The sequence below is a fragment of the Macrotis lagotis genome, chromosome 1 (assembly GCF_037893015.1).
Source record: "Macrotis lagotis isolate mMagLag1 chromosome 1, bilby.v1.9.chrom.fasta, whole genome shotgun sequence".
In the NCBI taxonomy this organism is placed as follows: Eukaryota; Metazoa; Chordata; class Mammalia; order Peramelemorphia; family Peramelidae; genus Macrotis; species Macrotis lagotis.
This window is the reverse complement of record NC_133658.1, coordinates 280,114,160-280,141,889: the sequence shown is the minus strand read 5'-3', so window position 1 is coordinate 280,141,889 and position 27,730 is coordinate 280,114,160.

The following is a 27,730-nucleotide window of genomic DNA, read 5'->3' as shown; positions in this document are numbered from 1 at the left end:
TCATCCTCCAGGTCTTTGATAACAATATGGTAGAGCCATACATTTAATTAAGCAAGAATGGGACTCCCAAAGAGATCATTAGTTCTTCATGGATTTTAGGATTAGATGACACATGGATTCTGTCATAGAGAGTAATTTCAGGCCTAGGTAGAGAAGAGGAAAAGAGAACCCTCCACAGAACAAGGAGAGATTAGAGTTGGAAAACCAACACATCTTTCATAAATATGAGTAGAAGAACTGCTGTTAGGACCCCAGTAGAGACCTCTCTCTTCCTGAGGCAATGTCTCAACCCATATCTCATACAATTGCCGAAATAATCAGTAATATCTAAATCTGAGATGCAGTAAAAGGAGGGGAAAGTATTATTATCTCTAGCTTAATACCATGAAATATATAATACACATATAGTTTCTCTCTTTTAATAGATGAACTAACATAGGCATTGAAATGTTAAATAACTTGCAAAAAGACACAGATTGAATTATTATAGTTAGATCCAAGACCACAATTCAAATTTTCTAATTCCTAGTCTCACGATTTTTCTTCCGTACTATGAAGATAATGAACCTGTATGATTGGCATAAGAGTTTCCTCAATTGTAAAAAGAGGGATTTGGATGATGATATTACCCATCTCTAAGATACTATGGGTCTGGGTGGCCATTATAAGGTTTTCATCTCTCTTCCACACCCTTCAGCTGAGTGGTTTGGTGTTGCAGTGTGCTCAAATGTGATATTTAAGATTGAGGAAAGAGGTAGCTTGAGAAAGTTTATCAAATAAATCACAGAATATGATGGTAATCTTAGTGGAGTCTTCTTCAAAGGGTAAGTGCTACTTTTGTTCACTGGTGAATATGAAAGAGGTAACAAAAACATGGGCAATAGTTTTTTCATCCTTTAATGCACACAGGTTGATCCAGGAATAAATTAGTGATGAAGTTGCCAGGTTGTGGTTGATTTTATGACTATCAAGGGCAACTATTGAATGGAAAAGGAATTAATAGATAAGGTTGATTGCAAATATTTTGATATTGTTTGGATCTTTTTAATCATCATCTGGGGAACTAACAATTTCATCCCTTTTTGAGCAGTCTATTTTAGGCTAGACATGACACATTAAGACCTCTCTGCTGGACTTCCACCCAAGATGGCGGACAGAAGACAGGCACAGTTCTAAAGTCTCCTGATCTCTTCCCCATCTATCACATGAAACAAACCTCTAAAAAGAAATCCGAACCAGGAAACCCAGAAAGAAAAGCCAGGAGAGGAAAATATACCTCAGGATTTGTCTCCCACAGCAGCCTTGGCTGAGTACCGGCAGCTGAGTCTGAGCTCTGAGGGAAGATCAGCCAGATCAACAGCTGAATAGGAACCGGGAGGCTGAGGGCTCGAGAGCTGGACCTGCTGGATCAGCGGTGGGGCTGGACGAAGGGGGCTTGGGTCCACCGAGAAGCAGAGGCGCTGGTTTTGGTGCTGTCCCCCTGGAGCTTGGGGAAGGGGCTGCAGGGAAAGGTCTGGTGCAGGAGAGCTCCAGACAACATCCCTGGGCTCCTCAGGTCTGAGAAACTCTGAGCCCATGCCTCCATTGCACTGAGGCCTCCTCCCAAACAAATGCAAATTACTTCTGCCTCAGGCCCAGGTGTGTGAGCAAAAGAACCAGCCCAGCTGAGGAATGACCTCAGGCCAGGGTAAAGCCCACCATTGATTGAAGGCAAAAGAATTCAATACCTCCAATTCCCTCCCTCAAGCAAAGGGAGAAGGCCTTGCAACCAAGGTCACAGACACCCCAGAGCGGGCAACCAGCACCTCCTACTGCACTCAGTAAAGCCTTTAGAGATCCCAAGCCCAGGTGAACCAGCCCCACCCAACTCAAGTCTTAGCATAATGGAGAAGGTTCAGCGGAAAGGTGGATCCATAGAAAAATTCCTGGAAGGGAAAGACCCCAACCCAGAGAGACCGGGAACATCTGAGGAGAACACAATCTGGTCTCCTGCACAGAAAGACTTCCTTGCAGAAATAAGGAAGGAGCTTAAAAATCAACTGGAAAATTTGGGGGAGACAATTAATACCTTGCAACAAGAAAACAAAACCTTAGAAAGTAGAATTGGACAAACACAAAAGGAGAATAAATCTCTCAGATCATCAATTGGACAATTACAAAATGAGAATAATTCTCTCAGATCCTCAAATGAGCAAATGCAAAAAGAAATTAATTCTCTCAAAACCTCAATTGGTCAAATGGAAAGCTCTTTCAAAAGTAGAATTGACCAATTGGCAAAGATTAATGAAGAAAACTCCTCCCCCCCCAAAATAATGGAGTCTACAGAAACTAATGACTCCACGAGACAGCAAGAGTCAGTTAAACAAAATCAAAAAATAGAAAAAATAGAAGCAAATGTGAAATACCTCATCAACAAAACCACTGACCTCGAGAATAGATCAAGGAGGGGCAACCTGAAAATTATAGGACTTCCTGAAAACATTGAAGAGAAAAAAAGCCTGGACTTAATATTACAGGATCTAGTGATGGAAAACTGCCCTGACATCATCGAATTGGAGGGCAAAGTAGTTATTGAAAGAGTACATCGATCCCCACCAGAAAAAGATCCTAAAATGAAAACACCAAGGAATGTTGTGGCCAAACTCCAGAACTATCGGATAAAAGAGAAAATTCTGCAAGCAGCCAGAAAGAAACAATTTAAATATCAAGGAGCCACAGTAAGGATCACGCAGGACCTGGCTGCATCAACTTAAGGGATCAAAGGGCCTGGAACGAGATATTTCAAAGAGCACGGGAGCTTGGAATGCAGCCCAGAATCTACTTTTCTGCAAAGCTGAGCCTTCTCTTCCAGGGAAAAAGATGGACATTTAATGAAATGGAAGAATTCCAAAAATTTCTGATGAAAAGACCAGAGCTAAACAGAAAATTTGGATATCAAACAGGAGGTTCAAGAGACACATGAAAAGGTTAAAAAAAAGGGGGGGGGTGGTAAAAGGAAAAAAAATGCAATCCAGCAAGTTGAAACTGGCTATATCCCAACATGGGCGGGGTAGAGACTCTCATAAATCCTGAGCAATGTAACTCTAACACAGAGAATATACCTAGCCAGAAATGATGGACATCCATGACCTATCCATGATACTGATATCTAATGGGATGTAACTGGCTTTAACTCCACTGGGGAGAAAGGCTCTAATAACTCTCAGGAATTTTGACTCTATTCAACAGAATGTACTGAACTAGAAAGGACAGACACTCAGAATTTTCTATGACTTAGATAGAATGATATAAAATAATACACTACCTCCCTAAAAAGGGGGGACAGGAAAGAGACGGGAGGAGGGAGGGGATTGAATGAGACAAATCTCATTACACTAAGAGGTACAAAAAACCTATGGTTAATAGAGGGGAAGAAGGGAGTAGAGGAGAAACACCTGAATCTTCTTCTCATCAGACTTGGCTTAAAGTCAACCTACACATACTCAGTTAACTTATAAAACATCTAACCTTTCAAGAAGTAAAAGGGGAAAAGGTCAGGGGGGACAGAGAAAGGGAAGGGGAGTGGAGGAAATAAGGGGAAATAACAAAAGGAATGGAAGGGAACAGGGAAAGGGGAAAGAAAGGGGAGGGTGTGATATAGGAGGGAAAACACACTGAAGGGGGTTGTATTAAAAAACAAAATACTGGGGAATATGGATAAAAGCAGAGGATGGGGGAAAAATACAAACAGAGGGAAGATAGCAGAGGGCAATAAAGAATTAGTAATCATGACCTTGAATGTGAATGGGATGAACTCTCCCTTAAAACGTAAGCAAATAGCAGAGTGGATTAAAAACCATAATCCTACAAAATGCTGCTCACAAGAAACTCATTTGAAGCAGAGAGATACATATAGAGTAAAGGTAAAAGGTTGGAGCAAAATATATTTTGCTTCAGCTGAAGTAAAAACAAGCAGGGGTAGCAATCCTTATCTCAGACAAAGCAGCAGCAAAAATAGATAGCATTAAAAGAGATAAGGAAGGAAACTTTATCCTCCTAAAAGGTACCATACACAATAAAGTCATTTCAATATTGAATATATATGCACCCAGTGGGACTGCATCCAGATTCTTAGAGGAGAAGCTGAAAGAATCACAGGAAGACATAGATAGCAAAACTCTATTAGTAGGAGACCTCAACTTCCCGCTATCAGATCTAGATAAATCATATCATAAAACAAGAAATAAATTAGGGAGGTAAATAGATTGTTAGAAAAATTAGATATGGTAGACTTATGGAGGAAACTGAAAGGGGATAGGAAGGAATATACCTTTTTCTCTGCTGTACATGGAACTTATACAAAAATTGACCATGTACTAGGGCATAAAAACCTTATGATCAACTACAGAAAGGCAGAAATAGTGAATACATCTTTCTCAGATCACAATGCAGTAAAAGTCATATGCAGCACTGGGCCAAGGAGATATAGACCCAGAGCAAATTGGAAACTGAATAACCTCATCTTAAAAAATGAGTGGACCAAAAAACAAATTATAGAAAGAATTAACCATTTTATCCTAGATAATGATAATAATGAAACAACATACCAAATCCTATGGGATTCATTCAAAGCAACTCTCAGGGGATGTATTATAGCTCTAAATGCTTATATGAATAAATTGGAGAAAGAGGAAATCAATGAACTAAACATGCAACTAAAAAAATTAGAGAAAGAACAAATCAACAATCCCCAATCAAATACCAAATTAGAAATTTTAAAAATTAAAGGAGAAATTAATAAAATTGAAAGCAAAAAACTATTGAATTAATAAATAAAACCAAAAGTTGGTATTATGAAAAAAACAATAAAATTGATAAACCTCTGGTCAATTTGATTAAAAAAATGAAAGAAGAGAACCAAATTGCTAGTATTATTAATGAAAAAGGTGAACTCACCACCAATGAGGAGGAAATTAAAGTAATAATTCGAAATTATTTTGCCCAACTTTATGCCAATAAATTTGATAATCTAACTGAAATGGATGAATATTTACAAAAATATAAGTTGCCCAGGTTAAATGAAGAAGAGATTAAATACTTGAACAACCCTATCTCAGAAAAAGAAATTCAACAAGCCATTAGTGAACTCCCTAAACTCTTTGGAAAAATAGGGAAAGATGGAACTCTGCCTAACTCTTTCTATGAAACCAATATGGTACTGTTACCTAAACCAGGAAGAGTTTAAACAGAGAAAGAAAATTATAGACCTATTTCCCTGATGAATATAGATGCAAAAATCCTAAATAAAATCTTAGCAAAATGACTACAACAAGTAATCACTAGGATAATACATTATGATCAAGTAGACAAAACTCTCACTATTCACAGATGACATGATGGTCTACCTAGAGAATCCCAAGAAATCATCTAAAAAACTACTGGACACAATTAGCAATTTTAGCAAAGTTGCAGGTTATAAAATAAACCCCCATAAATCTTCAACTTTCCTATATATGACTAGCAAGAAACAGCAGGAAGTACTAGAAAGAGAAATTCCATTCAAAGTAACCTCAGACAGTGTAAAATACTTGGGAGTCTATTTGCCAAGACAGACTCAGAATCTTTTTGAAAACAATTATAAAACACTTCTCACACAAATTAAATCAGATTTAAATAACTAGGCAAATATCAACTGCTCATGGATAGGTAGAGCTAATATAATAAAAATGACAATTCTACCAAAACTAAACTATCTGTTTAGTGCCCTACCAATCAAAATTCCAAAAAATTACTTTAATGAGCTAGAAAAAAATTGTAAGTAAATTCATATGGAGAAATAAAAAGTCAAGAATTGCCAGGAGCTTAATGAAAAAAAGAGCAAACGAAGGTGGCTTAGCACTACCTGATCTAAAATTATATTATAAAGCATCAGTCATCAAAACTGTTTGATATTGGCTAAGAAATAGAGTGGTGGACCAGTGGAATAGACTAGTTGTAAAAGCAGGAGAGGATTATAGTAATCTGCTGTTTGATAAACCCAAAGAGTCAGGCCTATCTGTTTGCTCTTCTTCTGAGATGATATAAGTATAAAATACAATAAGAAACAGTTCATTTGGATATAATTCATTTTAAAGTGATTATAAGTTTTTTCCACAATGAGCCATTGAAATAAGCCAGGAAATTATTAATCCTGTTTTGTAGATAAAAATTCTAAGAGTCAGAAAAGATAAGATTTGCATGCCCAGTTTACACAGTCGGGGGAAGAGACAACCCCTGAACACACATCTTCTGAATCCATCTTCTCTTGATTTTGTAGGAAATCACAGTTATTATCAAAAATACTAGTATATAGAACTACTAAAGATAGAGTTTTCTCTTATTAAATATTGTGTTTAATTGCATATTTTCATATTTATCACATCAAGGATTCTGGATTTTTGAAGAATTCAAATTTAATTAAAATATCCAACAATTTTAAAATGCTGAACTCAGTTTAATTACTTCAGAGAAGTTAGAAATCATTTTGGATTCAACATCATTCATAATGTTATAGTTAGAAATGAAAAACACTGTATACATTTTGTGAACAAAATTGAAGTTCATAAAATAAATGCAAAAGGATATTTTACAATGAATTTTTTTCTTTTGATGCTATGGTTTTTTTTTTTAGGTTTTTGCAAGGCAAATGTGGTTAAATGGCTTGCCCAAGGCCACACAGCTAGGTAATTATTAAGTGTCTGAGACTGGATTTGAACCTAGGTACTCCTGACTCCAAGGCTGGTGCTTTATCCACTACACCACCTAGCCGCCCCAATGCTATGTTTTTAAAAGTACAAAGTATTTGAATCTTTTCATTTTTCCCGTTTTAATTAATTAATTAATTAATTGATATATTTACTTATTTTCATCTATTTCCACGTGCATATTTTGAGGTTGCAAAATTTCCTTCCACTTTCCATTCCCACCACCCTCCCCTTACCAGTGAACAGTCAGATTAGCAATGTACATACATATTTACATAAACATGTTTACAGGTCAGTATTACTTATTTTTGGAATGAGAAATTAGGATTATGGGGAAGAGAAACATAAGAGGTAATTTTTGTGAAGTGTTCAGCAGATTCTGAAAGGTCGTTTTGTGTGTTTGTGTGTGTGTATGTGTATGTGTTTTGTTTTGTTTTTCTTCCTCTGGATGGGATAACACAGTCCATAGCTGGTCTAATATAGTTGTCCTAGTTCTCTGAAATGCTGAGAGGAGCTGTTTCCATCAAGTTTGTTCATCTCACAATACTGTTATTGATGTGGACATTGTTCTCTTGGTTCTACTCCCTTTGCTCAGCATCAGATCCTGTAAGTCCTTCCATGCTTCTCTAGAGTCTGACCATTTATGGTTTCTTATAGAACAATAGTATTCCATAGTATTCATATATCATAACTTGTTTAGCCATTCCCCAGTTGATGAGCATCTCCTCAATTTCCAATTCTTTGACATTACAAAAAGGGCTTGCTATGAATATTTTGGAACAGGTAGGACTTTTCCCTTTTTAAATAATTTCTTCTTGATATAGACCTAGAAATGGAAATGCTGGATCAATGGGTATGAACAGTTTTATTGCTCTCCCGAAAAGTTGGATCCATTCATAATTCCACCAGTAATACATCAATTTCCCAATGTTCCCACAACCTCTTCAACATTGATCATTTTCCATTTTTCTCTTCTTGTCCAATTTGATAGGTGTGAGATGACACCTCATTGTTGTTTTAATTTTCATTTCTCTAATCAATAATGATTTGGAGCATTTTTTCATATGATTATATATATATCTTTAAATTCTTCATTTGAAAACTGTCTGTTTATAGCCTTTGACCATGTATCAACTGGGGAATAATGGGGACCTCATAAATTTGATGCAATTCTCTATATATTTTAGAAATGAGACCTTTATCAGAACTCTTAGTTGAGAAGACTGTTTCCCAGTTTTCTGCTTACCTTCTAATTTTGAGAGCATTGATTTTATTAGGGAAAAATTGTTTAATTTAATATTTTCAAAATCACTTAATATAGTCAAAATTTATCCCCTTTTTATAGCTCTGGTAGATTATTTCTTGGTCTAATATCTTATTTATGGGTGTCACTCTTTATTTCTAAATCCTGTACCCATTTTGACCTTATTTTGGTATAGGGTATGAGATGTGGATATATGCCTAGTTTTACCATTCTATTTGCCAGTTTTCCCAAAAATTTTTGTTCAATAATGTGTTTTTATCTCAGAAGCTGATGTCTTTGGTTTTGTCAAATAGAAGATTGCTGTCGTACATTTACGGCTGTTTCATTTGAACCTATCCTAATCCACTGATCCATTGACTCTATTTCTTAATCAGTGCCAGGAAGTTTTGATGACTGCTGCTCTGTAGTATAGTTTTAGATATGATAGAGCTAGGCTACCTTCCTTTACATTTTCTTCATCAGTTCTCTTGCTATTCTTGCCCTTTTGTTGTCCCAGATGAATTTTTACCATTTTTTTTCCTAGTTCAATAAAGTGGTTATTTAGTTATTTGACTTGTATGGCACTGAATAAGTTACTTAATTTGGGTAGAATTGTCATTTTTATTTTCTAAACTCAACCTAACCATGCACATTTGACATTTTCCCAATGACTTTACTTGGGTGAGAAGTGCTTTATAATTGTGTTCATACAGTTTCTGGGTTTGTCTTGGGAGGTAGATTTCAAAATATTTAATGTTGTCTATAGTTATTTTAAATGGAATTTCCTTTTCTAGCTCTTGTTCTTGGGCTTTGTTGTTCATATATATAGAAATGCTGATGATTTATGTGGGTTTATTTTTTTCCTGCTACTTTGCTGAATTTGTTAATTGATTCAATGAGTTTTTAGATGATTTTCTTGGATTTTCTAGGTATACCATCATAACATCTGGAAAGAGTAAACATTTTGCTTCCTTATTGCCAATTCTGATTCCTTCAATTTCTTTTCCTTTTCTTATTGCTATAACTAGAATTTCTAATAATGGTGATAATGGCCATCCTTGTTTCACCCCTGATTTTATTGAAAATGCTCCCAGTTTATTTCCACTGCATATAATATTAGAAGATGATTTTAGATAGATACTATTTATTATTTTTAAGGAAAACTCCATTTATGGCTAAACTTTCTAATATTTTTAAAAGGAATGGATGCTGTATTTTATCAAAGAATTTACAGCATCTATTGAGATACTTATATGGTTTTTGTTGGTTTTACTATTGATATGTTAAATTAAATTGAGTGTTTTCCTATTGTTTCAAAATCCTTGTCTACCTGGTATCAATCCTAACTGATCATGGTGTATTATCCTGCTAATAACCTGCTGTAGTCTCATTGCTAAAATTTTATTTAAGATTTTTAGATCAATATTCATTAGGGAGGTTGGTCTATAATTTTATTTGTTTGTCCTGGCTCTTCCTGGTTTAGGTATTCCACCATATGGTATCATAAAAGGAGTTTGGCAGAACTCCTTCCTCTCCTATTTTTTTAAAATATGAATTAATTGTTTCTTAAATGTTCTGTACAATTCACTTGTAAATCCATCTGGACTTGTAGACTTTTTCATAGGAAGTTTCTTGATGATTTCTTCAATTTATTTTTCTCAGATGTGGTTTATTTAAGTAATTCATCTCCTCTTCTGGTAATCTGGGCAGTTTGTACTTTTGTAAATATTCATTCATTGCATTCAAATTGTGCAATTTTTTGTCATATAATTCATCAAATAGCTCTGAATTATCTTTTTAATTTCCTCCTCGTTGGTTAGTTCATAGTTTTCCTTTTTGATATTGGTAATTTGGTTATCTTCTTAATTATTAAAATTAGATTAACCAAAGGTCTGTCTATTTTATTAAATTTTTCATGAAAACAACTCTTAGTTTTATTTATGAGATTAATGGTTTTCTTTAATACCATTTTTTAAATCTCTCCCTTTATTTTCAGAAATTCCACTTTAGTATTTAATTGGGGATATTTAATTTTTGTTTTTCTAGCTTTTTAAGTTTCATACCAAATTCATTGATCTCATCTTTCTCTACTTTATTCATATAGGCATTTAGAGATATTACATTTTCCCTCAAAACCACCTTGACTGCATCCTATACATTTTGGTATGATGTCTCATTAGTATCATTCTCCTGAATATAATTATTGATTATTTCTATTGTTTGTTGTATGATCTAACCATTATTTAAGATAAAGTTATTTAATTTCCAATGCATTTTTGGTTTATCTTTTCATGTCCTGTTATTACATGTGATTTTCATTGTATAATGGTGTGAGAAGTGTGTATTTATTATTTTTGCCTTTCTTCATTTGGTTGGATATTCTGCCCTAATATATGGTCAATTTTGTTATAGTTGACATGTACTGCTCAAAAAAGGAATAGTCTTTTCTATTCCCATTAAGTTTTCTCTACAGATCTATCATTTCTAAGTTTTCTAAGATTTCATTCACCTTAACTTCCTTCTTGTTTATTTTGTGTTTAGATTTATCTAGTTCTGAGAGGAGGAAGTTGAGGTCCCCCATTATTATAATTTTGTTGTATGTGTTTCCTTGTAATTCCCTCAAGCTTTTCCTCTGGGAATTTGGGTCCTATACCACTAAGTGCATTTATGTTTAGTAATGATATACCTTCATTACCAATGATGCCTTTTAAGAAGATGCAGTTTCCTTCCTTATCCCTCTCAATGAAATTGATTTCTGCTTTTACTTTACCTGAGATTAGCATCAGCAGCACAGGATTTTTTTACTTCAGCTGAGGCCTCCTATATTTTGTTCCAACCTTTTGCCTTTATCCTGTGTATATATATATATATCTCTACTTCAAATGTGTTTATTGTAGACAACATATTGTGGGATTCTGGTTTTGAATCCATTCTGCTATCCACTTCAGTTCATCCCATTCACATTTATTGTTAAGATCACCAATTCTGTATTTCCCTCTATGCTATCTTTTTCCATTTATATTTTTCTGTTTCCTTTTCTCTTATTCCTCTTTATGAAAATTTTACTATCTTTCCCCTCTGACTTTTCTTATAAAAATTTAATTTTCATTTTATTTTCTTTTTATACCTTCCCTTCCCTTTTATCAGTCCCTCTTCCCTTCCCTTTACATTTCCTAGTCCTGCCTTTCCTGCAGAAATTGGGAATGTATCTTATTCCCTCTCTGGGCTAAATCTCTGGAACCGAATTTACTCAGCATTTTCATTCTCCCTTCTTTTCCTCTAAAATTATAAATATTTGTGCCTCTTCCCTTAGTCTTATTTCTTGCTCTAATACTACTACTCCAATATCATCAATAAGTGTGATTATTTGATTGCTTGACAAATTAATTTTGTTATCAAGATACCATCACATATTGTCTACTTGATTTCTTGATAAGCGGCATTGACTCAAACTGCATAAAAGTGCAATTTTAATCATTTTTACTTTACCCCCTTTTCAAATATCTTTCAAGTATACACAATCTTCTTCAAGAGCCAAAGTATCATCCAAAACCATATGTGCCTCTCCCCTAGGCACATTTTCACTCTCACTCTACTGCCCTCTCCCTTCCCCTACCCACAGTTAGGGCACTTAATACCTTGTTAAGTGAAGTAAGATCTATTTTCTTTTACACTAAAGTTAAGTTAAACCCTGATCAAATTAACTGCAAGAATCCTAGAGATCCCTAAGTACTAGAAGACTCTGGAGGTCTCACGTGAGAACATTATAAAATGATTGAAAGTCACAGAGACACTGGATCAGGTCCTCACAGTTTGTGATACTTAAAAGTCTCTATGTACTGGGTTTCTGTAGAGGTCTCATCTGAGAATTTTACAAATTATTGTAGGTTACAGAGATACTGACTACAGGTCCTTGTAGTTCTTAATGCCCTCATTAGACAGGTGCTAAGCAAGTAAGATTAAACTGATTCAAAATATAAAGAGAGGGGGCGGAGCCAAGATGTCAACAAGAAGGGATCCAGTCTTAGGAGCTCTCTGATAAAATTCATCAGCTAAGGACTGTAACTAAACTTTTGAGAGGAAGAACCCACAAAGGGACCCAGTGAGGCAATTCTCCTACTCAGGTTAACATGGAAAAGAGCAGAAAGGCTCTGCTCCCTGGGATTGGAGAGGCGGCCTCCCAGAGGGGTGGCCAGAGCCAAAGAATTTCAGCCTCCCGGAGGCAGCCCCAGGGTGCTGGGAGTGTCAGCTCACAGCAGAGGGGAAGTCTCCTGAGCTGCAAACCGAGGAGCACAGGGCACAAAGTGGGGGAACAGTGGAGGACCTCTGCCAGAGCGAGCACATGGAGCCCAGCCCTCAGGGCACACAGCCAGCAGCATGGTCTTTCCCCAACCCTGATCCTGGAAACAGAAATAGGCGGAGCCCGTAAGCAGGAGACCACATTCAGATCCTGATCCCAGTCTAGGCCCCCCCATAGAACAGCAGGCCCCCCCCCACACCTCAGCCCCATCGCAGTCAAGGTGCTTATAGTCATTCACAGACCAGGAGGGAGGACAGAGCCTCACACACTGAGACCCTTGTGGGAGTGTCCCAAAAGCTCAGGAAGCACCCCAGACCAGGCCCAGGCTGGGAAAATGAGCAAGCAAAGAAACAAAAGGAACACTATTGAGAAATATTTTGCTCATGAGCCCAAGAAGGATCAAAATACTCAGTCTGAAGATGAGGAAGCACAAGCTCCTGCATCTAAAGACTCCAGAAAAAACAGAAATTGGGCTCAGGCTATGACAGAGCTCAAAAAAGACTTTGAAAATCAAATGAGGGAGTTGGAAGAAAAACTGGGAAAAGAAAGGAGAGAGATGCAGGAAAAACATGAAAATGAAGTCAGCAGCTTAGTCAAGGAAATCCAAAAAAATGCTGAAGACAATAGCATGCTAAAAACCAGCTTAGGTCAAATGGATAAAATAGTTCAAAAAGTTATGGAGGAGAAGAATGCTTTAAAAAGCAAAATTGGCCAGATGGAAAAAGAGATAAGAAAACTCTCTGAGGAGAACAAATCCTTCAGACAAAGAATAGAATTCAGGGAGATTGATGAATTTACCAGAAATCAGGAATCAATACTACAAAACCAAAAAAATGAAAAATTAGAAGAAAATGTGAAATATCTCATTGAAAAAACAACTGATATGGAAAACAGACTTAGGAAAGATAATTTAAAAATTATTAGAATACCTGAAAGTCATGATCAGGAAAAGAACCTTGACAACATTTTCAAAGAATTACTACAGGAAAATTGCCCTTATATTCTAGAAGCAGAGGGCAAAATAGAAATGGAGAGAATCCACCAATCCCCCCGAGAAAGAGATCCCAAAAAACCAACCCCTAGGAATATTATAGCCAAGTTCCAGAACTCCCAAGTCAGAGAGAAAATATTACAAGCAGCCAGAAGGACACAGTTCAAATATTGTGGAGCTGCAGTCAGGATCACACAGGATTTAGCAGCAGCTACATTGGAAGCTGGTAGGGCTTGGAATACAATATACCAGAAGGCAAAAGAGCTTAGAATGCAGCCAAGAATGAACTACCCAGCAAGGCTGAATGTCCTCTTTCAGGGAAAAAAGATGGACTTTCAATGAACCAGGGGAATTTCAAATGTTCTTTTTGGAATGGCCAGAGCTGAACAGAAGGTTTGATCTTCAGATACAGGACTCAGGTGAAGCATGGAGATTGGAGGAGAGGGGGGAAATATGAGGGATTTAATGAGGATGAGCTGCATGTATTCCTGCATAGAAAAATGATACTGATAGTATTCATATGAACCTTCTCAGTTAATAGATTATGTAGAGAGAGCTTTTATAGTTGAAGCACAGGAGAAAGCTGAATTTGAAGATAAAATATGGTGTAAAAATGGAGTCAATAGAAAAAAAGGGAAATGGAATGGGAGAAAGAAAAAGGAGAGGGGGAATAGTTCAAGATATTTCACATAAGATTTTTTTTTATTACAATGAGCTATTGCAATGATATGGAAGTGAGGAGGCAAGGGGGAATGAGGGAAACTGCTCTCATCAGAGATGGCTAGGAGAGGAAACAGCAAATATACTCAATGGGGTATAGACATCTGGAGTAAGAAGGAGCGGGGAGCAGGGGGAAGGGGTAGGGAAGTGAATAAAGGAGGAGAAGATGGACCATGGGGGGAGAGAGTGGCCAGATATAACGCATTTTCTTTCTTACTTCTTGCAAGGTGCTGGGATTAGAGGGCCTTCCCAGGACCACAGGGCCAGGTGGTTTCTGGGCCTAAGGGGTGGTATGGGGCCTCAGGGCTTCTTGGCCCCAGGACCAGGGATCTGTCTGCGGCACCACTCAGCAATCTTACAGCCGAGTCAGAGTGAAAGGAGAGAGAAAATAGAGTACATGATAGTGGAGAAATAAGAAAGGAGGGAGTTGCGATCAGCAATGGCAATAGCGGAAAAATATGGAAATAACTTTTGTGATGTACTTATCATAAAGAATGAGATCCACCCATGCCAGAGTTGTTGGTGTTGGAACAAAGACTCAAGCACATTTTTTGTTATTATTATTTGGGGGAGGGTGCAGGGCAAGTGGGGCTGGATGGCCTGCCTGGGGCCAAAAAGTGGGTGATCTTTGGGTGTCTGGGGCCGGATTTGGACCCAGGTGCTCCTGGCTCAAGGGCCAATGCTCTGTCTGCCACCCAGCCACCACTACTACTATTACTATTTTATTTTATTTTGGGTCTTTCTTTTTTTTTTTGTTTTTTTCAGGGCAGTGGGGATTGGGTGGCTTGCATGTCACATGGCTGGGTGATTGTTGGGTTTATGAGGCTGGGTGTGGACTCGGGTGTTCCTGGCTCCAGGGCTGGTGCTTCGTCCATTGTGCCACCTTGCTATACCTACAATTATTACTATTATTTTTTATTTTAATTTTTTTCTCTCCCCTTTACTTTTTTTGCCAAAGCAAGTCTATATTCATGGGGGAGGAGGGGTATTTTGTTTACTTGTAAACAAGAATATTTTATTAATGTAAAAAAAACATTTGTACAAAATGAGAACAAAAAATGAATTTAAAAAAATGTATTGAGACACTTAATTTTAAAATTAGCCCCCTGATTATCTTCAGGGCTTTTTTTCTCAAACATAGGGATGTCATCTCGGACCTCTTCAATTAAGAGATAAAACATAAATATACCCATATCCTTCAGGATCATTCTCTTTAATTATATTCTACCCTTTAATTATCCTAAGAGAAGTAAAGTTCTAAAGAATTAGAAGTGTTATATTGGGCTTCTGGTCAAAATGACGGAGAGAAGTCAGGCACTGTGCTGAGATCTCCTGGTTCCCCCTCAGAAATAATATGAAAGAAACATCAGCAGAAATCTAGTCAACAAAACACAGAAAGAGAAGAACATTGACCAACAAGGTCTGTCTCAGGGGACTGTGGGTGAATCAGGAGTGGAGAGCAGAGAGCCAGACCAGAGGCAGTCAAATTTTCAAAAATAAAACTATTCCTCAATTGACAAATGGTCAAAGAATATCCAAAGGAAATTTACAACTGAGGAATCAAAGTGATCCATAGTAATAGTAAAATTCCTCCAAATTATTTCTTAGTAGAGAAATGCAAATTAAAGATCTCTGAGATATTACCTCACACCTCTCAGACTGCCCAATATGACCAGAAATGACAATGATCAATGTTGGAAGGCTTTTGGGAAATCTGGGACACTAATACATTGTTGGTGGAACTGTGAACTCATCTAGACTTTCTGGAGAGCAACTGAGAATTACACCTCAAGGGTAACAAAAATGTGCATACTCTTTATTCCAGCAATACCACTACTGGGTCTATACCCTGATGAGATTATGGAAAAAAGGTAGAAGCTTCACTTGAACAAATTATTCACAGCAGCGCTGTTCGTGGTGACAAAGAATTGGAGATTGAATGAATGTCCATGAATTGGGGAATGGCTTAATGAACTGTGGTATATGTATGTGATGGAATACTATTGTTCTATTAGAAACCAGGAAGAATTGGAAGTCAGGGGAGCCTTGTAATATTTGCTTGAATTGATGCTGAGTGAGGTGAGCAGAACCAGAATAAACAATGTACACCCTTACAGCAACATGGAAATGATGATCAATCTTGATGGACTTACTCATTACATCAGTACAAAAATCAGGGTCAATTTTGGCCTATCTGTGATGGAGAATACCATCTATATCCAGAGAAAGAATTGTGGAGTTTGAACAAAGTCCAAAGACTATTACCTTCTATTTAGGAAAATAAAGTTATCTTATTATATAATTTTGCTATCACTTATAATTTCTTTTTCTTCATTAAGGATATGATTTCTCTCTCATTACATTCAACTTAGATAAATGTATGTCATGGAAACAATGTAAACACTGGGGGGGTGGAGGGAGGAAAGCAAAATTATGGGGAAAATGTAAAATTCAAAATAAATAAAATCTTCTATCATAAACAAAAAGTAAAATAAAATAACTATAGACAATATTAAATACTTCTGAATCCACCTCCCGAGAGAAACCCAGAAACTGCATGAACACTATTATAAAGCACTTCTCACCCAAATAATATCAGATCTAATTAATTGGGAAACTATCAAATGCTCATGGTTAGGTCAAGTGAATATTATAAAAAATGACAATTCTACCCAAATTAAATTACTTATTAAATGCCCTACCAATCAAACTACCAAATATTACTTTACTGAGCTTGAAAAAAAATAGTACCAAAATTCATCTGGACCAACAAAAAAGACAAGAATAGCAAGGGAATGCATGAAAAAAATGTAAAGGAAGGTGGTCTAGCTCCACCAGTTCTACAACTATACTATAAACAGTCATCAAACCTTCCTGGCACTGGTTAAAAAATAGAGTAATGGATCAGTGGATTGGGATAGGTTCGAAAGGAACTGCAGTACATGACAATAACAATCTGCTATTTGACAAACCCAAAGACACCACTCCTTGGGATAAGAACTCATTATTTGACAAAAATTGTTGGGAAAACTGGAAAAGAATATGGCAAAAATTAGGCATAGATCCACGTCTCACACCCTATACCAAAATAAGGTCAAAATGTATACAGGATTTAGACATAAAGAGTGATGACATAGATAAATTAATAGGCCCAAAATATTCTATGTGATCTATTGAAAAGGGACAAAACTATGACCAAAGAAAAATTAGAGCACATTATCAATGGCCAAATGACTGATTTTGACTATATTAAATTAAAAAGGGTTTAGACTAATAAAATCAATGCTGCCAAAATTAGAAGAAAAGCAGAAAACTGGGAAATAATCTTCACAACCAGGATTTCTGATAAAGGTCTCATTTCCAAGATATATAGAGAATTGCATCAAATTTAATAAGGTCACAAGTCATTCCTCAGTTAATAAATGGTCAAATGATATGAACAGTGTTCAAATGAAGAAATTAAAGCTATATATAATCATATGGAAAATGCTCCAAATTGCTATTTATTAGAGAAATGCAAATTAAAACAATAACGAGGCATCATCTCACACCCATTAGATTGGCCCAGATAGGAAAAAGGGAAGATGATCAATGTTGAAGAGGATGTGGGAGGATTGAGAAATTGATGCATTGCTGGTGGAGTTGTGAAGGGATCCAACCTTTCTGGAGAGCAATATGGAACTATGCCCAAAAAGCAACAAAGCTCTTCATATACTTTGACCCAGCAATTCCAATTCCAGGACTATATTCGAAGAAATTGTATAAAATGGGAAAAGTCTTACATGTTCCAAAATATTCATGGCAGCTCTTTCTATAGTGGCAAATAATTGGAAATTGAGAGTATGCCCATCAATTGGAGAACAGTGAATCAAGTTATGGCAAATGAATTCTATTGTTCTTTAAGAAACCATAAATAGTCAGATTCTAGAGAAGCATGGAATGACTTAATGGGATCTAATGCTGAGTAAAGACAGTAGAGCTAATAGAACAATGAACACATTAACATTATGAGATGAAAAACTTCGATTTAAGCAAGTCCTCCTGACCATCCAGGGAGCTATGACAACTGTATTAGTCTGGTAATGGTCTATATTATTCCCTCCAGAGGAAGGAAAACAAAATAAAACACAATACAGAAAAAATATCCCTACCGAATCTGATGAATACTTTATAAAAATTATCTCTTATTTATCTCTTTCCCTTAATAGTAATTCTTCATGCCTAAAATGACTAATTTGTTAATATGTTTAATAAAATATGTATTCAAAATACTTACTTCAATGTTCCCTATTGAGGGGAAGGGGGTGAGATGTAAAGGTGGAGGGAAAATTTGTTAACTTGGAAATATGCATGCACAAATGGATGAAAATAAAAAACTAAATTTAATAAATAAAAAATCCAATACAGTGGTTTGTTCCTGACCCAGTCTTGTCTTTTATCCCAGTATACTCAGTGTTCATACTTTGGGGTTGGAGTCCTCCCTTCTGGCTTCCTATCTAAATTCAGCGACCTCTGCTGTTGTTAAGTTTTGGGGGTCTGTATTGCTATGTGGCTAAAAGCCTCCTGCTGGATTTCCTGCTCTTCTGCCTCCTGGACTTTACTTCCCCTTCCCCCCAAAGAGACAGATGGCTATCGTTGAAAACTTTGAATCTTCTCTTGTGTTGGTGGGATCTGTAATTTCAATATCAGAATAGAAGCTTCATTTATCTTTAGTAAGGAAAAGTTCTAGGATCATAGCTTCATCCTGTCATGTTGACTTTGCCACAGAAGTTCACCCAGAGTGAAATTTTTTGTGCAAATCTTTTTGTGCAAATTTTTGGTGGTATCTTCGAAGGAAGATAGCATATACATTTAATTTTCAGAGGAGGCGATGGTCAAATGCATTTTCAATTTGAGTAGTAATGTGGATCTCAATATCTTTCAGTATTATTCTGAATTAATTAATGGACTCATAACTTAACAGAGAAGTGTCTAATGGTCAGACTATCCTTTAGGGTAGTAGAGGAAGTTTTAGAAGTCCCTACATTACCTTGTCTTAATTATATCATAAATGCAAGGTGAAAAAACCTAGATCAGATTCTCTTATCTTTTCACTTCTAGAGGTCTGATTTCTACTTATATTTCTGAAATGGAAATTTACTCATTGGGGAACTTGGCACAGGTTTTTTGCTATCTCTTGACTTCAGTTTCACCATCTATAAAGTGAGGTGGTTGGACTACATGGCTTCCAAAATTCTTTCTTCCTAAGATTCTGTGACTCTAGTGGAAGCTTGGAGAAATGTTTGCAAAAATACAGCTTTGTTAATAATTTATCAATTTAATTGAAAGGTTAAAGGTGATGATGGAATTGCAGTCTGCATAGCATTCAACTACCCAAAAGCCTCAAGTCTTTTCCTGTAGCATCAAAATTCTGACTTAAGTTTTTCATGTCTTCACAAGTGATAGACTGAAAGATTTCACCCTTCAAAGTTTCAATGAAAAAATACATTATGTTTTCTTTGAATAATTTAAGAAATAGGATGAAAACCATTTGGAGAAAACTCATTGGTGTGTTTGCTATAATTTTGCACCAATACTTTTCAATTTCCCTTTTCCATGATAGGATAAGAGTAATAAAGGGAAAACTTTTTCTATTTTATCATGGATGGTGCCCCAGATTGTGTCTGACTGCCGTGTACAGTGCCTGAGAAAAGGGAAAAGACTTTCATGGACAGCAGATTCTCCATGTTGAGCTTCCTTCAGTTTCTTCTGAAGGAAACTCTGAGGCTTCAGTAGAATTTTTGCAAGTCAGGTCAGTTAGTTTTTAATCTTCAAATAATTATCTAGAATAGTAATTGGCACAAAGAAAGCAATTAGAGAATAAGAGAGAAATCTCAATGTAAATTGTCCTTCCTTTCTCTTCTGGATAATGGTAAATATGAAATAATTGTTCTCCTCTGTTCATCTCAAGCCTTTCGTAATTAAAAAAAAACAAGATAGGAGAGAGGGAAGCTTGTCGCCTAATATTGAACCAATTATTCTATTTGTCTTTCATCTTGGCTGCTTCAGTGTTGAAATTTTGATTTGGACTTGCTGAATGACAAAAAATAAGTTGGTAATGATATGGTTAATTGTGTTTATACTAAAATCAAATTAGAAAGGACAAATCTCTCAGGAGAATGAAATATACTTTAGTTTCTGGTGGAATGAAGGGAACCTGCCTCAGTGGTTTCAAGAATGAAATCTTGTCCTCTGTTTCTCTTCATTGTTCTGTCATATGGTCCTAGTATCCCAAATTTGTTCTTCATGGATCCCAGTCTTTCTCAATTTCAGAGATGACTGTTGGTTCCCCATATTGATCTGCTCTATTTCCTCAACTCCACATTCTGAATACCCTAGCTTCCTTCAGGGCTTATTTTATGAGCCATATCCATCAAAAGGCCTTTCACCAAAAGATAGTTCTCCCCACAACAATTTCCCATGTACTTTTCTTTCAAATTTCTTGTATAATAGATATTTAGAATTTGTAACACCAAAGATTCACACTTGCATTACCTATTTGTGAAGATATTGTTTCTTTCCTGTACATTGGAATATTTCTTGGGAGAAACAGCTGCTTCTCTTTTGTCCTTTCAATACTTATCCCTCACATAATATTTAGCATAATAAAAACATGTTGAATGACCTACTGATAATCAGTAGGAAATTCTCTGTCCTCCTTTATTACTTGTAACATCAAATCCTAGGGCATATGATGCTTCCAATTCTCAAAGTTATGTTTAGTCACTGAGATCAAGAATATAGGCAACTTTCTCATGATCCTCTCCACCCCCACATATTTACTTAAACACCCCTTCTTCACATATTATTGCAAATGGTAAGTGAGAGAGATTCAGCATCAATCTCACTCTCACCTTAACTGCAGGTCAAATTACAGAACTGCCAGATGAAATAAAGAAGAAGTTTGTGAAGATGTATGAATACTTTGGGATTAGGATCAATCAAATCTTAGATGTGTCCATTGATGGTAAGCTCTGTTCCACTCTGATTCTTATTCCTCAATTTTCCTTTGTGAAAAGATAGATGGATTTCCATAGAATGGAAGCACTTCTTATTTGACTACTTTTGCTCTTACCCAGATAAACTTAGTCCCTTTTCTCTGGGATAGTTAGATTATTCTCTGAGAAGGATTCATGCCAGAAAAACATTAATGTCTTGAACTTCATTTTGTCATGCAGGAATTTAACTACAGAGTTATTGCCAGAGCCATATTACTTAAGAAATCCAGAACAGAAGTTTATGACCAAGGAAGAGAAGGAGAACATCATTTAAAATTTTTTTAAAAGATATATTTATTTTGATGTTTGCAATTTTTCCCCTAATCTTATTTCCCTCTCCCCCACTCCCCAATTGAAGGCAATTTGTCATTCTTTACATTGTTTCCATGGCATACATTGATCAAAATTGAATGTGATGAGCAGAAATAATATCCTTAAGGAAGAAATAAGGTAAAAGAGATAGAAACATCAGAAAATAAGATATCAGTTTTTTCCTAAATTAAATTTTCTAAAATTTTTCTAAATTCTAAAGGTCATAGTCCTTGATCTTTCATAAAACTCCACAGTTGTTTCTCTGGATACAGATGGTATTCTCCATTGCAGAGAGCCTGAAATTGTCCCTGATTGTTGCACTGATGGAATGAGCAAGTCCATCAAGGTTGATTATTGCCTGCATGTTGCTGTTAGGATGTACAGTGTTTTTCTGATTCTGCTCATCTCATTCAGCATCAGTTCATGCAAATCCCTCCAGGCTTCCCTGAATTCCCAACCCTCCTGGTTTCTAATAGAACAATAGTGTTCCATGAAATACATATACCACAATTTTCTAAGCTATTCCCCAATTGAAGGACATTTACTTGATTTCCAATTCTTTGCCACCACAAACAGGGCTGCTATGAATATTTTTGTAAAAGTGATGTTTTTACCCTTTTTCATCATCTCTTCAGGGCATAGACCCAGTAGTGGTATTGCTGGATCAAAGGATATGCACATTTTTGTTGCCTTTTGGGCATAGTTCCAATTTCTCTCCAGAAAGGTTGGATGAGTTCACAGCTCCACCAGTAATGTGATAGTTTCCTGGATTTCACCCAATCCTTCCAACAATGATCGTTATCCTTTCTGGTCATATTTACCTGTCTGAGAGGTGTGAGATGGTACCTCAGAGAACTTTAATTTGCATTTCTCTAATAAGTAATGACTTAGAGCATGTTTTTCATATGACTATGGATTGCTTTGTTCTCCTCATCTGTAAATTGCCTTTGCATATCCTTTGACCATTTGTTAATTGGGGAATGGTTTTTTAAAAAAAATATGACTCAGTTCTCTTTATATTTTAGAAATTTTAGAAACATTAGTTCTAAAAATTGTTTCCCAGTTTACTACATTTCTTTTGATCTTGGTTACAGTACTTTTGTCTGTGCAAAAGCTTTTTAATGTAATATAATCGAAATCATCTAGTTTGTTTTTAGTGATGTTCTCCATCTCTTCCTTAGTTATAACCTGTTTCCTTTTCCATAGATCTGACAGGTAAACTAGTCCTTGATCTTCTAGTTTGCTTATAGTATTTTTTTTTTATGTCTAAATCCTGCATCCATTTAGATCTTATCTTGGTATGGGGTGTGAGGTGTTGTTCTAATCTAAGTTTCTTCCATACTAACTTCCAATTTTGAGGGAGAACATCATTAAATATATTAGATAATTTTTATTACATTAAATTAAAAAGATTTTGCAGAAATAAAACAACTATAACCAAGATCAAAAGAAATGCAGTAAACTGGGAAACAATTTTTACAACTGGGGATTTCAGACAAAGGACTCATTTCTAAACTATATAGAGAACTGAATGAAATTTTTAAAAAGACAAGCCATTCCCCAATTGTCCAATGGTCAAAGAATATGCAAAGCAATTTACAGATGAGAAAATCAAAGCTATCCATAGTCATATGAAAAATTGCTCTAAATCATTACTGATTAGAGAAATGCAAATTAAGACAGCTCTGAGATACCATCTCATACCTAACAGATTGGCCAATATGACCAGAAAGGACAGTGTTCAATATTGGAAGGGATGTGGGAAATCAACATTGTTGGTGGAGCTGTGAACTCTTCCAGCCTTTTTGGAGAGTAATCTGCAATTATTCCCAAAGGGAAACTAAAATGTACATTCCTTTTGAACTAACAATATCATTATTGGGTCTATACCCTGAGGAGATTATTTAAAAGGGTAAAAACATCATTTGTACAAAAATGTTCATAGTGGCCCTGTTTGTGGTTGCAAAGAATTAGAAATTAAGTGACTGTCCATCAATTTGGGAAGGGTTCAACAAATAGTATTCCATTGAGGAATGAATCCAGGTAAAGTGTCAGTGGATGAGGAGAAGTCTATTGAAGAAGTCAGGTGATTAGATAATTCATGGTCATCTCTCAAGTTCTTGACCTTATGGCAGCTGGTACTTTGCTCTATAAAAGCTGGGGAATTCTGAGAGAATTGTAAATATGTATGAGCTTGTAATCATCTAACCATATCCAAAGACTCTTCTGGAGGTAAAATTTTTTTTAGGATTTAATAGTTGCTATCAATACTTTGTAAAGAGTTCTGATCAACATTATTATACAGTTGATTGTGTAGGGTTATGAAGCTTTAAGCAAGTCCAATATGTCACACTTTGGAAATCAATCTGGAATACCTGGAGTTTTATTCCAGGAGGAACATGATTACTGTTTTGTTTTTTTTAGGTTTTTGCAAGGCAAATGGGGTTATGTGGCTTGCCCAAGGCCACACAGCTAGGTAATTAATTGTTAAGTATCTGAGGCTGGATTTGAACTCAGGTACTCCGGACTCCAGGGCCAATGCTTTATACACTGTGCCACCTAGCCGCCCAAACATGATTATTATTAATAAATCAATAGAGAAGTTCACTGACAATAAGCCTCAACATCCTGTATAGCAAATATCCAACATACTACCCAAACCAGATTAAAATTTAAGTAGGAAAAATTTAACAGTATAATTGAAATGCAATAAAACACAAGTAACATTACAACCAAGTGAATATGTGGCCTTCAGGTATCTTTGTATATTGTTTAGTAGCCTCTGTCTCCATTAGATTTTGACAAAACTGCTGACCAATGTTGAAGTTTTTATTTTGAAGGCAGTCATCGTAACTTGCTTTGGAGAATATATGGGGAGAACTTGGTATCAAATAAGCGTTGACATAATCTAACAAGTTCTAAATTGGGTATTGCCTGATTGAGATGAGCAATGACACTAACTATCTCTGAGTTCAGCATATATTACCTTATCAGGAAAGAGTGACTTGCTTACACATACTGATGCTCTAATAGTGCAAATGTGTACAAAGATGTAATATTCATTAAAGGTTGAAACTGAACTCTAACAACAAGAGAATAAGTCACCAGCATATTAAAAAATTTGGTTATTTTACTAGAAGTAGATTTTACTGCATTACATCAGCATCCTCTTTGTTTCAGTGTTTTATGGCCAGGTACTTAATTTTTTTCACTTTAATATAAAAATTTTATTTATTTTTTCAATTATATAAAATAGTAGGTTCTTCCTACCATTTTTGTAATGTTTTGAATTTACCATTTTCCCCAAACTTGCTTCCCCCCCCACCGAAAACAGTCTGATAGTCTTTTCTAAGAAAGATTTCATTTATTTTAAGTTTTACAATTTTCTCCATTATTCTTGCTACCCCCTCCATAGAAGGTAGTCTGTTAGTCTTCACATCGTTTCCATTGTATACATTAATGCGATGAGAGAGAATTCATATCCTTAAAGAAGAAAAGTAAAGTATAAGAGAAAGTAAAATTATGTAAGATAACATTTATTTTTTCTGAATTGAAGGTATTAGTCTCTGATCTTTGTTCAAACTCCACAATTCTTTCTCTGGATAAAGATGGTATTCTCCATCACAGATAGCTGAAAATTGTCCCTGATGGAATGAGCAAGTCCATCCAGGTTGATCATCACCTGCATGTTGCTGTTAGGGTGTACAATGTTTTTCTGATTCTGCTCATCTCGATCAGCATCAGTTTCTGCAAATCATTCCAGGCTTCTCTGAATTCCCATCCCTCCTGGTTTCTAATAGAACAATAGTGTTCAATCACATACATATACCACAATTTGTTAAGCCATTCCCCAGTTGAAGAACATTCACTCAATTTCCAATTCTTTGCCACCACAAACAGGGCAGCTTTGAATTTTTTTGTACAAGTGATGTTTTTACCATTTTTCATCATCTCTTCAGGGTATAGACACTGAATTGGGGTATTGCTGGATCAAAGGGTATGTACCTTTTTGTTGTCCTTTGGGCATAATCCCAAATTGCTCTCCAAAAAGGTTCACAGCTCCACCAACAATGCATTAGTGTCCCAGATTATCCACAACCCTTCCAACACTGATCATTGTTCTTTCTGGTCATTTTGGCCAGTCTGAGAAATGTGAATTGGTACCTCAGAGATGCTTTAATTTGCATTTCTCTAATAAGTAGTGGTTTGGAGAAATTTTTCATATGAATATGGATCGCATTGATTTCCTCATATGTAAATTGCCTTTGCATATCCTTTGACCATTTGTCAATTGGGGAATGGCTTTTTTGTAAATATGATTCAGTTCTCTGTATATTTTAGAAATGAGTCCTTTGTCAGAATCATTAGTTGTAAAGATTGTTTCCCAATTTACTGCATTTCTTTTGTTCTTGGTTACAGTAGTCTTTGTCTGTGCAAAAGTCTTTTAATTGAATGTATTCAAAATTATCTAGTTTGTTTTAATGATGTTCTCCATCTCTTCCTTGGTCATAAACTGCTTCCCTTTCCATAGATATGACAGGTATACTATTCTTGATCTTCTTGTTTGCTTATAGTATTGTTTTTATTTAATGTCATCATCCTGCATCCATTTTGATCTTATCTTGGTGTAGGGTGTGAGCTGTTGGTCTAATCTAAGTTTCTTCCTTACTAACTTACAATTTTCCCAATAGTTTTTATGGAAGAGAGAGTTTTTATCCCAATAGCTGGAGTCTTTGGGTTTATCAAACAGCTGATTACTCTAATCATATCCTGCTATTGTACCTAGTGTGTTCCACTGATCCACAACTGTTTCTTAGCCAATACCAGACAGTTTTGATGACTGATACTTTATAATACAATTTTAGAACTGGTAAGGCTAAGCCTCCTTCTTTTGCACTTTTTTCATTGAAGCTCAGGAAATACTTGATGTTTTATTTCTCCATATGAATTTATTCACAATTTCTTCTAATTCATTAAAGAATATTTTTTGGAATTTTGATTGATAGGGCATTAAACATATAATTTAGTTTTGGAAGAATTGTCATTTTTATTATAATACCTTTGCCTATTCATGAGTGGTTGATGTTTGCCCAGGTATTTAAATCTGATTTTATTTGTGTAGAGTTTTGCAATTGTTTACAAAAATTTTTTGAGTCTGCCTTGGCAGGTAGACTCCCAGGTATTTTATATTGTCTGAGGTGACTTTGAATGGGATTTCACTTTCTAGCTCTTTCTGCTGTATTTTATTAGTCATATATGGAAATATTGAGAATTTATGAGGGTTTATTTTATTTCCTGCAACTTTACTAAAGTTACTAATTATTTCTAGTAGTTTATTAGATGATGTTTTGGGATTCTCTAGATATACCATCATGTCATCTACAAAGAGTGAGAGTTTTTTTCTCTTCCTTCACAATTCTAATTCTTTCAATTACTTTTTCTTCTCTTATTGCTGAAGTTAACATTTTTAATAGAATATTGAATAGTAATGGTGATAATGGTCATCCTTGTTTCACCCCTGATCTTATTGGGAATGCCTCTAGCCTGTCCCTGTTGCATATAATGCTTGTTGATGGTTTCAGATAGCTACCACTTATTATTCCAAGGAACAAATTGTTCCTACACTCTGGAGTGTTTTCAGTAGGAATGGGTGCTTTAGTTTGTCAAAAGCTTTTTTGTAGCATCTATTGACATAATTGTATGATTTCTGATAGGTTGCTATTGATAAATTTAATTGTAATGACAATTTTCCTAATATTGAACCAACTCTGCATTCCTGGGATAAATTCTACTTGGTCATAGTGTTTTCTAATGATATCTTGTTGTAATCATTTTGCTAAGATTTTATTTAAGAATTTTGTTTCTATCTGAGAGATAGGTTTATTAGTTTCTTTCTGTTTTAACTCTTCCTAGTTTAGGCATCAGCATCATATTGGTTTCATAGGAAGAGTTAGGCAGAGTTCCCTCTTCACTTATTATTTCAGAGTTCATATAGAATTGGAAACAGTTGCTCCTTAAATGTTTAAAGGAATTCACTTTTAACTCCATCTTTTCCTGGAGATTTTTTTTAGGGAGTTCAATAATGGCTTGTTGAATTTCTTTTTTTTCTGAGATATTTAACCTGGGCAGCTTTTATTTTTGTAAATATTCATCCATTTCACTTATATTATCAAGTTTATTGAGATAGAGTTGGGCAAAATTATTCTGAATTGCTACTTTAATTTCCTCCTCATTGGTGGCAAGTTCACCTTTTTCATTTATGATACTAGCATTTTGGTTTTCTTCTTTCTTTTTTTTAAAATCCAATTGACCAGAAGTTTTTCAGTTTTATTGGTTTTTCACAAAACCAGCTCTTGGTTTTATTTATCAGATCAATTTCTTGCTTTATATTTTATTAACTTCTCC